Raw genomic sequence first — 10,013 nt, forward strand, 5'->3', positions numbered from 1 at the left:
GGAAATTGACATTGCAAGAATGAGGTACTTGTATTCCCATGGAAATTGACATTGCAAGAATGAGGTACTTGTATTCCCATGGAAATTGACATTGCAAGAATGAGGATAATGGTGGCAACGTTATCCAAAGGTGTGTTGGTTTTCTGTAGCATCAAGAGGTATACTTGCATGGGAAAAGGGTTCTCCAAGTCGGCCTAAAAAATCAAAATAAAATTTATTTTTGGAGTGACAAGTTTGCTGATTTTCTTAAGATAATATGATCTTCTAATCTAATAATTATTTTCCATTGATTTCTTAACCAAGTTCACTTATGTCATATATATCATTAAGTAATTATACATAGAAAATCTCAATAGTAATGCATTAATGATAGTAGGATCAGAAAGAGACAACCAAGCGCAAAAATATACACAAATTTTCACCTTGGAAATCTAAACTCGGGAGAAAACACTATAATCTTTTCTAGGAGAAATTCTTCAGTTTAGAAAAGTTACAATATGATCTTTCTAGCAAAAATTAGTCAAATAGACCACAAAAATCATATAGGTCAAACTTGGTCAAACATACCAAGAATTTGACCACCTTGCTGCTGCCCAAAATTCTCTCAACCCTAGCCAACAGGGATGAAATTCGGCCTCCTGTAGCTGCCTCAGAATTTTGTCAACTTGTGGCCAAACTGCCCAGAAATATCTCGGTCAACTTGTGGTCAAACTACCCAGAAAACTTCGATCAGTGCTGGTCAGCACAATCAAACTAGGTTGTTCTAAAAACTCATCTTCCTCAGAAATATTCCTCAACTCGCATGTCTGGACAAAAGAATAGATGATCTATTGGTTGGAATTGATGCCAAATGGAGGTCTAGTGTCTCTATATAGTGGTCTAGATGTGCCCAAGGGGCACGTCTCCTTGTGTTGGGTTGACTTGTACTTTGGGGCCGAGCTGAACAGTTTAATTCAAATTCAATTCTTTAATTTCCATCCTTTCATTTCTTTCACGGGCCGATGTGAACACTGGCTGCAGCTTCCAGAAATCAACTCTCTTTCTTGGCTAGTAAGGTATTTACCTTGACTTCCTCAAATGTCCTCTTTGTTGAACAATTTCTGCATCCCAAGAAAAGATTGAATGATCGTGCTATGTTAATGTATCCATCCATTTCATGTTCTATCCAGAACCATGTGGAAAGCATCTTGCATCAACATCATGCAAAGGATTTGGTTATCTACTAGTCAAATCCCCTTTGCACATGGATCTAGTCACCCACTAGCCAAAACCTTTGGCGATATGGTTAGAACCTTCTGACCCAGGTCAACAAGACTAGTCTTAGGGCACCAGTGCAATAAGTCGTCACCAAAAAATGGTGAAACCTTAGGCCGATTACCATTCCTACATGCCAATTGAATGGTAAAACACTTGCCTGATGCTAAAGGCACTCACTCCACCCACTAGCCAAGTAACACTTGGAAATATGGTTAGAACCTTCTTATTGGGGGAATGCTATGAACCCTGATGCTCTCTGGCCAATATCCTTAGGCCGATTACCATTCATGCATGCCAATTGAATGGTAAAACACTTGCCTGATGCTAAAGTCACTCACTCCACCCACTGGCCAAGTAACACTTGGTAATATGGTTAGAACCTTTTGATTGGCGGAATGCTATGAGCCCTGATGCTCTCTAGTCAATATCCCTAGCCACATTACATGGCACTTGGTTAGTATCCTTGACCTAGGGAGAATATCTTCCCATTGATGCTACAACATCAACACTCCCTTTAACTGAGGGAAGCATTCTCAACCACTCCAACCTTGCCTCTGAAGTAAAAAAACTTCATCCAACAACCTGCTTATCTGTGGAAATGTACTAGAGCCTCACTGTTCCCTTCTGTACCATGTCTTGGTATTTGATCTCAATGTGCTTCGACCTGTCACATAGTTGTCTCCAACATGTGGTCAAACAATCCTATGAATAGATTTCAAAGCCACATTGCTTCACAACTTGCCATAGTTGTAATATTCTTAGCATTTGTAATGTTGAGTGTGACATATGTTTGCTTCCTACTCATTCAGGATATCATTGTAGAACCCAAACTGAAGCAACATCCTAATGTGCTCTTCTTGTCTTCTGCACTCTGCTCAATATGAATTTGTATATCCCTGTAGTTGTACTTCATCAATTGAGAGATATCTAAATCCATATCCAACTATCATGTTAGTACTTCAACACATGTTGTGCTGCATGACTCAGCTCAACCATAAACTAATGGGCTTCCTTCACTAGATCCATCACCATTGCTGCTTTCCTATCACCTTGATTAGGTGCTCCCTCTAAAACAGAGCTTGTTGTGGCAATCTTGGTTGCTTCCTTTTGTCGCTACTACTTCCTAGTCACGAAAGCATGTCTTCTAGTTGGCATGGTCCACTCGTAGAAGGTATACTAATCTTAGAGACCTATTGTCTTTGAGCATCTAATTTGACAAACTTGTAGTTCATCATCTGAAGGATCTCAATAGTATGCTTACCTTGACCAAGGAAGTAATGCATCAAATATAGATCCTTCATTTCGAACTCAGAGGTCAATTCCCTTTAAAGCTAAAGCAAGGCTAGACCACCCCTCTAACACGCAAGCAAATCGCCCTACCACCTCCCTCTGTCACATGAGTCCTTTTGCTTCTATCAGAAACAAGTCATATAATAACAAGATCAACCAAGACTCATCAGATATCCATCAATCCGAGAATACCATGCCTGAGGTTCGTGCGAAGGTTTCTTCAGTATGCAAACATGAGATTCCCTCTTTTGTACCTCAATGCCCTGAGGTAGCTCTATGGACACTTCTTCCTCAATTACTCCATTAAGGAAAGCAATCTCCACATCCATCTGATGCAACGTTCAAACCATAATAGAAGCAGTTGAAATAATAATTCTAATAGGAGTGTACTTGGCAACTAGAGCAAATGTCTCCTCATAGTCCTCTACCTCTTTTGTTGAGAACCCTCACGAATCTCGCTTTGTACTTCTCTATGTTGTCATCTATCACATACTTGATCTTGTATATCCACTTGGAAGTCACCACTTGTTGATTTGGGGTAGCATTGGATGTGCTCTAGCCACGAAAATTGGTGGAGAAGCTAAAGCACATGAGATCTCCAATACCCAGAAATGGTTTGGGCAGAATCTAACTAGTTTGGGAGATATTAAAATAAATAATATTTTTAATGGAGTCCCTAAGTCTAAACTTGGGGAAAATAAAATATTAATGTGAATTAATATAAAACTGTGTTAGAAGGGTCCAAAAGTCATGGATCAAGCCAGAATTAATCTTAGTTGTTGATTAGGGACTTAATCCGACCGTTGATTAGGGACTTGAGTAGTGCGAGATGCATAGAGTTGTTGCAACAGTGCAGAGCTCAGAGAGGGAGCACTTATCAGTGGCAGAGGGAGTTTCAGCATTGAGGGTTACTTACTTCTTAGTAACTGAGTTACAGTGCAGCAGTTAGTAGTGACAGTGCTATGGGCAGCACGATGTAGCATGATGAGAGGGGTTGTAGTGCAGATGCATCAGTGGCAATGGCAGGGCCATGGGCAGCAACACAAATGCAGAGGGAGTTGTCGTACAGATGTAGCCGTACAGATGCAGTAGTGGCAGTGGTAGGGCCATGGGTAGCAGTACATGATGCAACAATGCAGAGGATGTTGGGTAACAGGCCTAGCATCAGCACAGGGATCGATGCCGGATGATCAGGGTGATGCTCAATGAGGAGTATTACTAGAGCATAGTCGCTAAGAGGGAGTGTTGATTTGGGGTAGCATCGAATGTGCTCTAGCCATGAAAATTGGTGGAGAGGCTAAAGCACATAAGATCTTCAATACCCCAAAATGGTTTGGGTAGAATCTAACCAATTTTGGAGATATTAAAATAATTAATATTTTTAATGGAGTCCCTAAGTCTAAACTTAGGGAAAATAAAATAGTAATGTGAATTAATATAAAACTGCGTTAGAAGGGTCCAAAAGTCATGGATCAAGCCAGAATTAATCTTAGCCGTTGATTAGGGACTTAATCCCGGCCGTTGAATTGTCAACGAGAAAAGTATAAGAGGAGGCTTGAGGGTCACTTGGAGAACACATCGAGTTGATCAAGATTTCGATTTTCTGGGGCAGGGTTTGTTGAGGAAGTCGAAAGAGTGATCAGAGTTGCAACTAAGGGGCAGTGAATATAGAAGCAGAGAGGCAAAGATAGTACCGGGAGGATCAACACAGAAGCCGAGAGAAAGGGACGCAGAGCTAGCCAGGGCTCATGCAGAGGCAGTGAGGAGCTGCGCAGTGCCTCAGAGAGCCAACATGGGTGACACAGAGGCTCTAAGGGCTGACGCAGTGCCTCCAGAGTCTAACGTAGGGCAAGTCGGGGTGATGCTGGGCTAGAAAGGGGTGACGCAATCCCTAGAGGCTGACGTTGGGGTCTTTGTGGGGCAGATTGGAGCTGGGAGCTGTCAGAGTGTTTATCTAGGGTTTCAGCTGGAAGAATTGCTTCCGAGTAGAGAGGTACTACGGCCGAGATTATTCTCTGTTGGGTGAACTGGTTTTGGCACCCAAATTGATTCAGAAACTACATAATAATAAAACCCTCAGGTAGTTGCACCTGTTTTCTTGCATTGGGTTTTTCGGGGATATTGGTCCAAAAACAACGATGTCACTTGTGTGCTTTTTTTGTTTCATTCAGTTGATGATTTGTAATGTGTTGAACATGTACTTGTATTTATTTTCAGTATTTACATGGTAAATAACTTGTTAATTAATCAGAACAAGTAGGCAGAAATAAATCAGAAAGTACATGAAGGGTTTCTAACGGGTTAGACTTAGAAATTCCAACACCACTGACTTCCCTTCAGGTTTCGACACAATTTCATCATCATGGCATCCTTCAAACTTGTTGGCATGCCTACTCCCTCTGATATAGGAGCTCTTCTGATCATATAACATGGCTCTAGATGTTAGTACAATTTCTCCCTCGTGAACACAAATTACTCTCGCTGAGTTTATGCTTGATCCTGGGAGAATCCTCTTACCACAAACTTTGTTTCATTCTTCTCAATGCTTCGATCTACTACCAGAGCCTTGACACCTTCACGATGTACTTGCAAACCTCATTAGGCGGCCATGGAAGAAATGATTATAACTAAGCAAAAGATACAAAGACAAAATGCTAAAAATAATAATAACCAAAGAAGAAAATATATGAAGTAATTATCTTTTGATTTGAGGATTGTAGGGAATTGTCAACTCCCTCTTGATCCTTGCATTCTTGCAAAAATCATTGAAATTCCATCTACAAACTCATAAAGCAAGAAATGCTCATCATTGTCCTCATCATCAACTACTAATGCATGTAGCTTTCCTTTCCTTGCATGAATTTTATGAGCTAAGGTTTCTTCATCCTCAAGTTATACAACAAGCTTAAGAAATTTTCAAGTACAACTCCACTAATCAACATTTTTGGTCTCTTGTTAGGGTTTCACAAACCCTTAAGATCAAGACTTCAATACAAGTCATATCCTTCTAGACTACTAGGGTTTACAGAGCCTAAGTCTTTCAAATTTCATTGAGACCCTTTGCAAGTCCAAAAAACTTGTCATGTATAAATTTACTATCTTGAATCTTTGAAGAATATTTACCACCTATGAATTTGAGAGAAGATGACAGACACCTGCCATTGCCATGAAGAGTTCTTCAAGTAAAGTGGAAGGACTTGTTCAAATATGGCATTTTAGTAAGATATGAGCATTGTTTATTGTCCTTAAAACATGCAAATTTGTTCGTTCTTCTCTTCTTCCAATTCACTATCTTGCTCTTTAATTTCCACCTCTTTTTCTATACCAATAATCTATTAAGAGTTCTACTTCATGATTGTCCCAAAATTATGATCAAGTATGGAAAAAATATAAGATGCTTCTCAGGATTCACATCACCTATCAAATCATCTTTCCAAGAAGGTTGCCCCATAATACACTTTGAAAAGTACAAAATCCATAGACCATAGGGAATAAAGATATTTTAACTTCATCTTCATTTTATGACAACATGATTGATTCAGAGTTTTAGACATGCCATAAGTAGATCTATAGCATGACACTTGGTTAACCTTGAGTAAAGTGATCACCAAAACCCTTTCAATCATTGAAACAACTCGATCTAGATTAATTCAAGGCAAGAGTAACATTGTGATCTGTTGAAGTTGTAACTAGAGTCTGTCTTCATAATGTAAATTTATAATGATACTTATAATTATTATATATTTGTTAAAAGCATGTTCTTCATGCTCGAAGGGTCAAAAAGAGTAAAAAAGAATTTATTTTGAGTCAAAAGAAAATGTATTCGAGTCATGTCCCATTTGGACATTTGTAAGAAAAAAGAATTTGAATTCTATGCTGAGTCATTAGTCCACAACATGACTAAGACGACCCTCCTTGGACAAGTCGACCTAGTCCTAAAAAGGACACCTATTTGACCCTCCGAGAAAACTATATATAGAGGGAGTTTTACCTTCCTGGGACACATTCACCACACAATAAGAAGCATATTTGAACCTGGCGAAGGAGAAGAGAAAACCAAGTCAAAGGAGAGACAAGACGAAGTAAGAAAAAAGAAAAATATTCCCTCATTGACCAAATCTTTGATGGTTGTTGTTCACATGTGCGATAAATCTGATTTTTCTATGGAAGAGGGCCAAAATTTATGAGGAATCCGCACGCTGAATTTCTTATTGGAGGTCTGAATTTCAAAACTTTGACTAAAATTGGAGCAGATTGACCAGTGTTAACTTTGACTTTTAGAGGTGACTTAAAGGAGGGTTCGGTTTGGTATTTGTTAATTTGGCAGCTCAGTGACAACTTCCAATCATTGGACTAGATTCCTTATTTCGAGAGGACCGAAATTGACCTTTGAAGCACTAGATTTGGAGAAGGGAAACTGTATTTTTGAAGTGAAGCCCACAATGGCACATTTGATTAGGGTGACCTAAAGTCAAATTTCCCCTCCAAAGTTGCATATAAATACAAGTGACCTCAAGCTCATTTGGACATCATCATCACATATCATTTCTTCTTGTTTTAGAGGTTTGTTCTATCTGAAATTGAAGGTTTCATAGGAAGTGCAGAGCTGTCACAAGAAGTGCAAAGGTTTCACAGGAAGTGCGAAGGTGTCACAAAAAGTGCGATGCTGTCACAGGAAGTACATAGGTCTCACAAGAAGTGTGTACGAGGAACAAGAATTGCATGAGTATATTTGACTATTGTTGACTTTCACCAGAATTGCACTTTGATAATTTGACCAGATTTGACTTTTGGACTCATCTATTAGATTGTGGATATTGGTTTTGTTGGATGGTCAAAGATTTGACTATGACATTGTTGTTGATGAATTGGATTATTGTACTCTTTGCAAAACATTTTATGACAATCTAATAGAAGAAGAATTTCGAAGGCTTTTCCATATTTTGGTGTTTTTCCATGGTCTTTGACCAAATTGATGTCTCTTGTTGATGTGTTGATTGTCTCCTACTGTCATTGCATTTACTATTCTATCGTCAATTACTATTGAATATTGGAAGAATTAAATGTTATCAGAAAAGATTGCTTGTTGAAGGATTGAATTGGGTTAAAGTAATTGAAATAATATTTAGAACACTGGGAAATTAACATGGTTTCAGAGCTAAGGTGAAGGAAAAGCCCAAGGAGACAAGAGTTATAGCAATCATCTTTGGAAAAGTTGAAGGAGTCGATCTAATCAAGTGAAGATGTCTACCTTATTCTTCAAGGAAGCTAAGAAGACAGGAAACTCAGCAACTTTTGTTACTTGGAAGATTAGGTTGGAAATCATAGTTGACGACAATGATGTTTGGGAGTACATACAAGGAAAAATCCCTGAGCCTCTGGAAAACGTTACTACTGCTGTCAAGAACAAATACAAGAAAGGTGAGTTAAAAGCAAAGAAAATTATAGCTGATGGTTTACAAGATCTTTTACTTGCATATTTTGGAAATTTGAAGAAGTCTAAGGATATGTATGATAAACTGGATGACATGTATGAAGTCAACAGTTTGAATGAAATTATCTTCTTAAAATATCAACTCAAAGATATGGAGATGAATAAAGGAGAATATGTGCAATCCGGTATCATGAGGATATCTCGTCTTAAAGATCAATTGCAGAGAGTAGGGAAAATTTTACTTGACAGGGAGTTGGTGTTGGTAACCCTTAGAGGTCTCACTTCTATTTGGGAAACCTTCATTACTACCATAAGCAACAAGAACAATTTCCCATCATTTGATGAGTTCATTCAAAAGCTCACTCAAGAAGAATCTAGGATCATTTCAAGAGGAGGAATTCAAATACATGGAGAAGAAGAGCCCGCTGCATTTGTTACTCAAGACAAGAAGAAAAAAGGGAAGAGGAAGACCATCTGGTTTAAATAGGCCCTCTCCTGAGTCAAAGGACTTTAATAGAAGATCAAGAGATATTGAATGCTACAAGTGTCACAAGCGTGGTCACTATGCTCGAGACTGTCCGATAAAAAAGATGCTCCAAGATCTGACCGAAGCTACAACAATAGGTACAATGATAGAAGAAGAAGCGGTGATGGAAGAAGAAGTGATGATGGAAAAAGGCGAGATGATAGAAGAGGGAGAGACAATCGAAGAATAAGAGATACACCAGATGATCGTGAAGAAAGTCCTCATCATCAAAAGAAGTCAAGAAACTCTAGTTATGAAGGTAACGTAGATACTAGTCAATTTGAATACATTCTTATTTCAACCCTTTCTAGTTCCTCTCCTACAGGTTCATATAATAGTTTGCTGGTAGATAGTGGGGCTTCTAGACACCTCTTCGAGTATAAGGAAGTCCTCTCAAATTTGGTTGAGAGGGAGACGAGTTTAAAGATTATTCTTGGGGACAACACTTCATATCTAGTGAAAGGCTTTGGTACTGTTAAATTTGATTTGGATTATGGAGACTCTGTTATTCTTCATGAAGTGATGTTTGTTCCAGATATAAATATGACCCTGATATCTATTTTTGCCTTGGAATACAAAGGAATGAGAGTGGCCTTCATCAATAAAAAGGTCCTCTCTTGGTCGAAGGAATCCCGAACGAGAAATGTGTTTACATTGGGATCTCTAGAGTTGAAGGACTCTATAGAGTCAATGGAAACCTCTTCTAGCAATAGTTCACTACTCTAACCATCAGACTGAGCTATGGCACATAAATCAAGAAAAGTCAAGGGGACCACTCCCCTTTAGCAGGATCAAGACCAATGATAATTCCGAACATAATGGAGTAATTGTGAAAGAATAGGTTTGGAAAGATACTATGACTGAAGAATTAATGATGAAGAAAGTTGCTCTGAGATCTCAAGGAAAGTTTGATGCAACCTCAAAATGGTTATACAAGATGGAGCATGAAGCAGATGGAAGCATTGAAAAGTTCAAGGAAGAAGCATGTGTTGAGCAGCCTCAGGGGTTTGAAGTACAGAACAAGAAGGCTCTCGTTTGTAGATTGAAGAAAGCATTATGTGGTTTGAAGCAAGCTCCCTAAGCCTAGTATGCTCGAATTAACTGTTACTTGGTGAAGCTTGGATTCACTAGAAGAAGTGTCGATCTGAACCCTTCAAACTGGTTCGAGATGTGACTTTGATTTTGGATTTATATATTGACGATCTATTCTTGACAGGTAGTGAATCTCTAATGATTGAGCATAAGGAGTTGGTTTCTAAGTTCGAGATGAAAGATCTTGGTCTGAGATACACTTCTAAAGATATAGAGCAACATGGATTAATGGAAGTGACCCTTCTAGGTAAGGGTCTGGGTTGATTGAGAACACTGAGTTATGCCCTTCCTCCCTGTTTGAGCTCCTAGGGTGAGGAATTGAGCCTTAGAGCTCTTGGGGTTGAAGGACCTTTGAATTTGATAGAGTACACCCCAGTTGGCATCTTTCTTTCCCACCCATCTAGCCAATGGGTG

Source organism: Pinus tabuliformis, chromosome 6 (genome assembly GCF_031772625.1).
Source record: "Pinus tabuliformis cultivar Carrire ecotype Pingquan chromosome 6, CPIR1, whole genome shotgun sequence".
Taxonomy (NCBI): Eukaryota; Viridiplantae; Streptophyta; class Pinopsida; order Pinales; family Pinaceae; genus Pinus; species Pinus tabuliformis.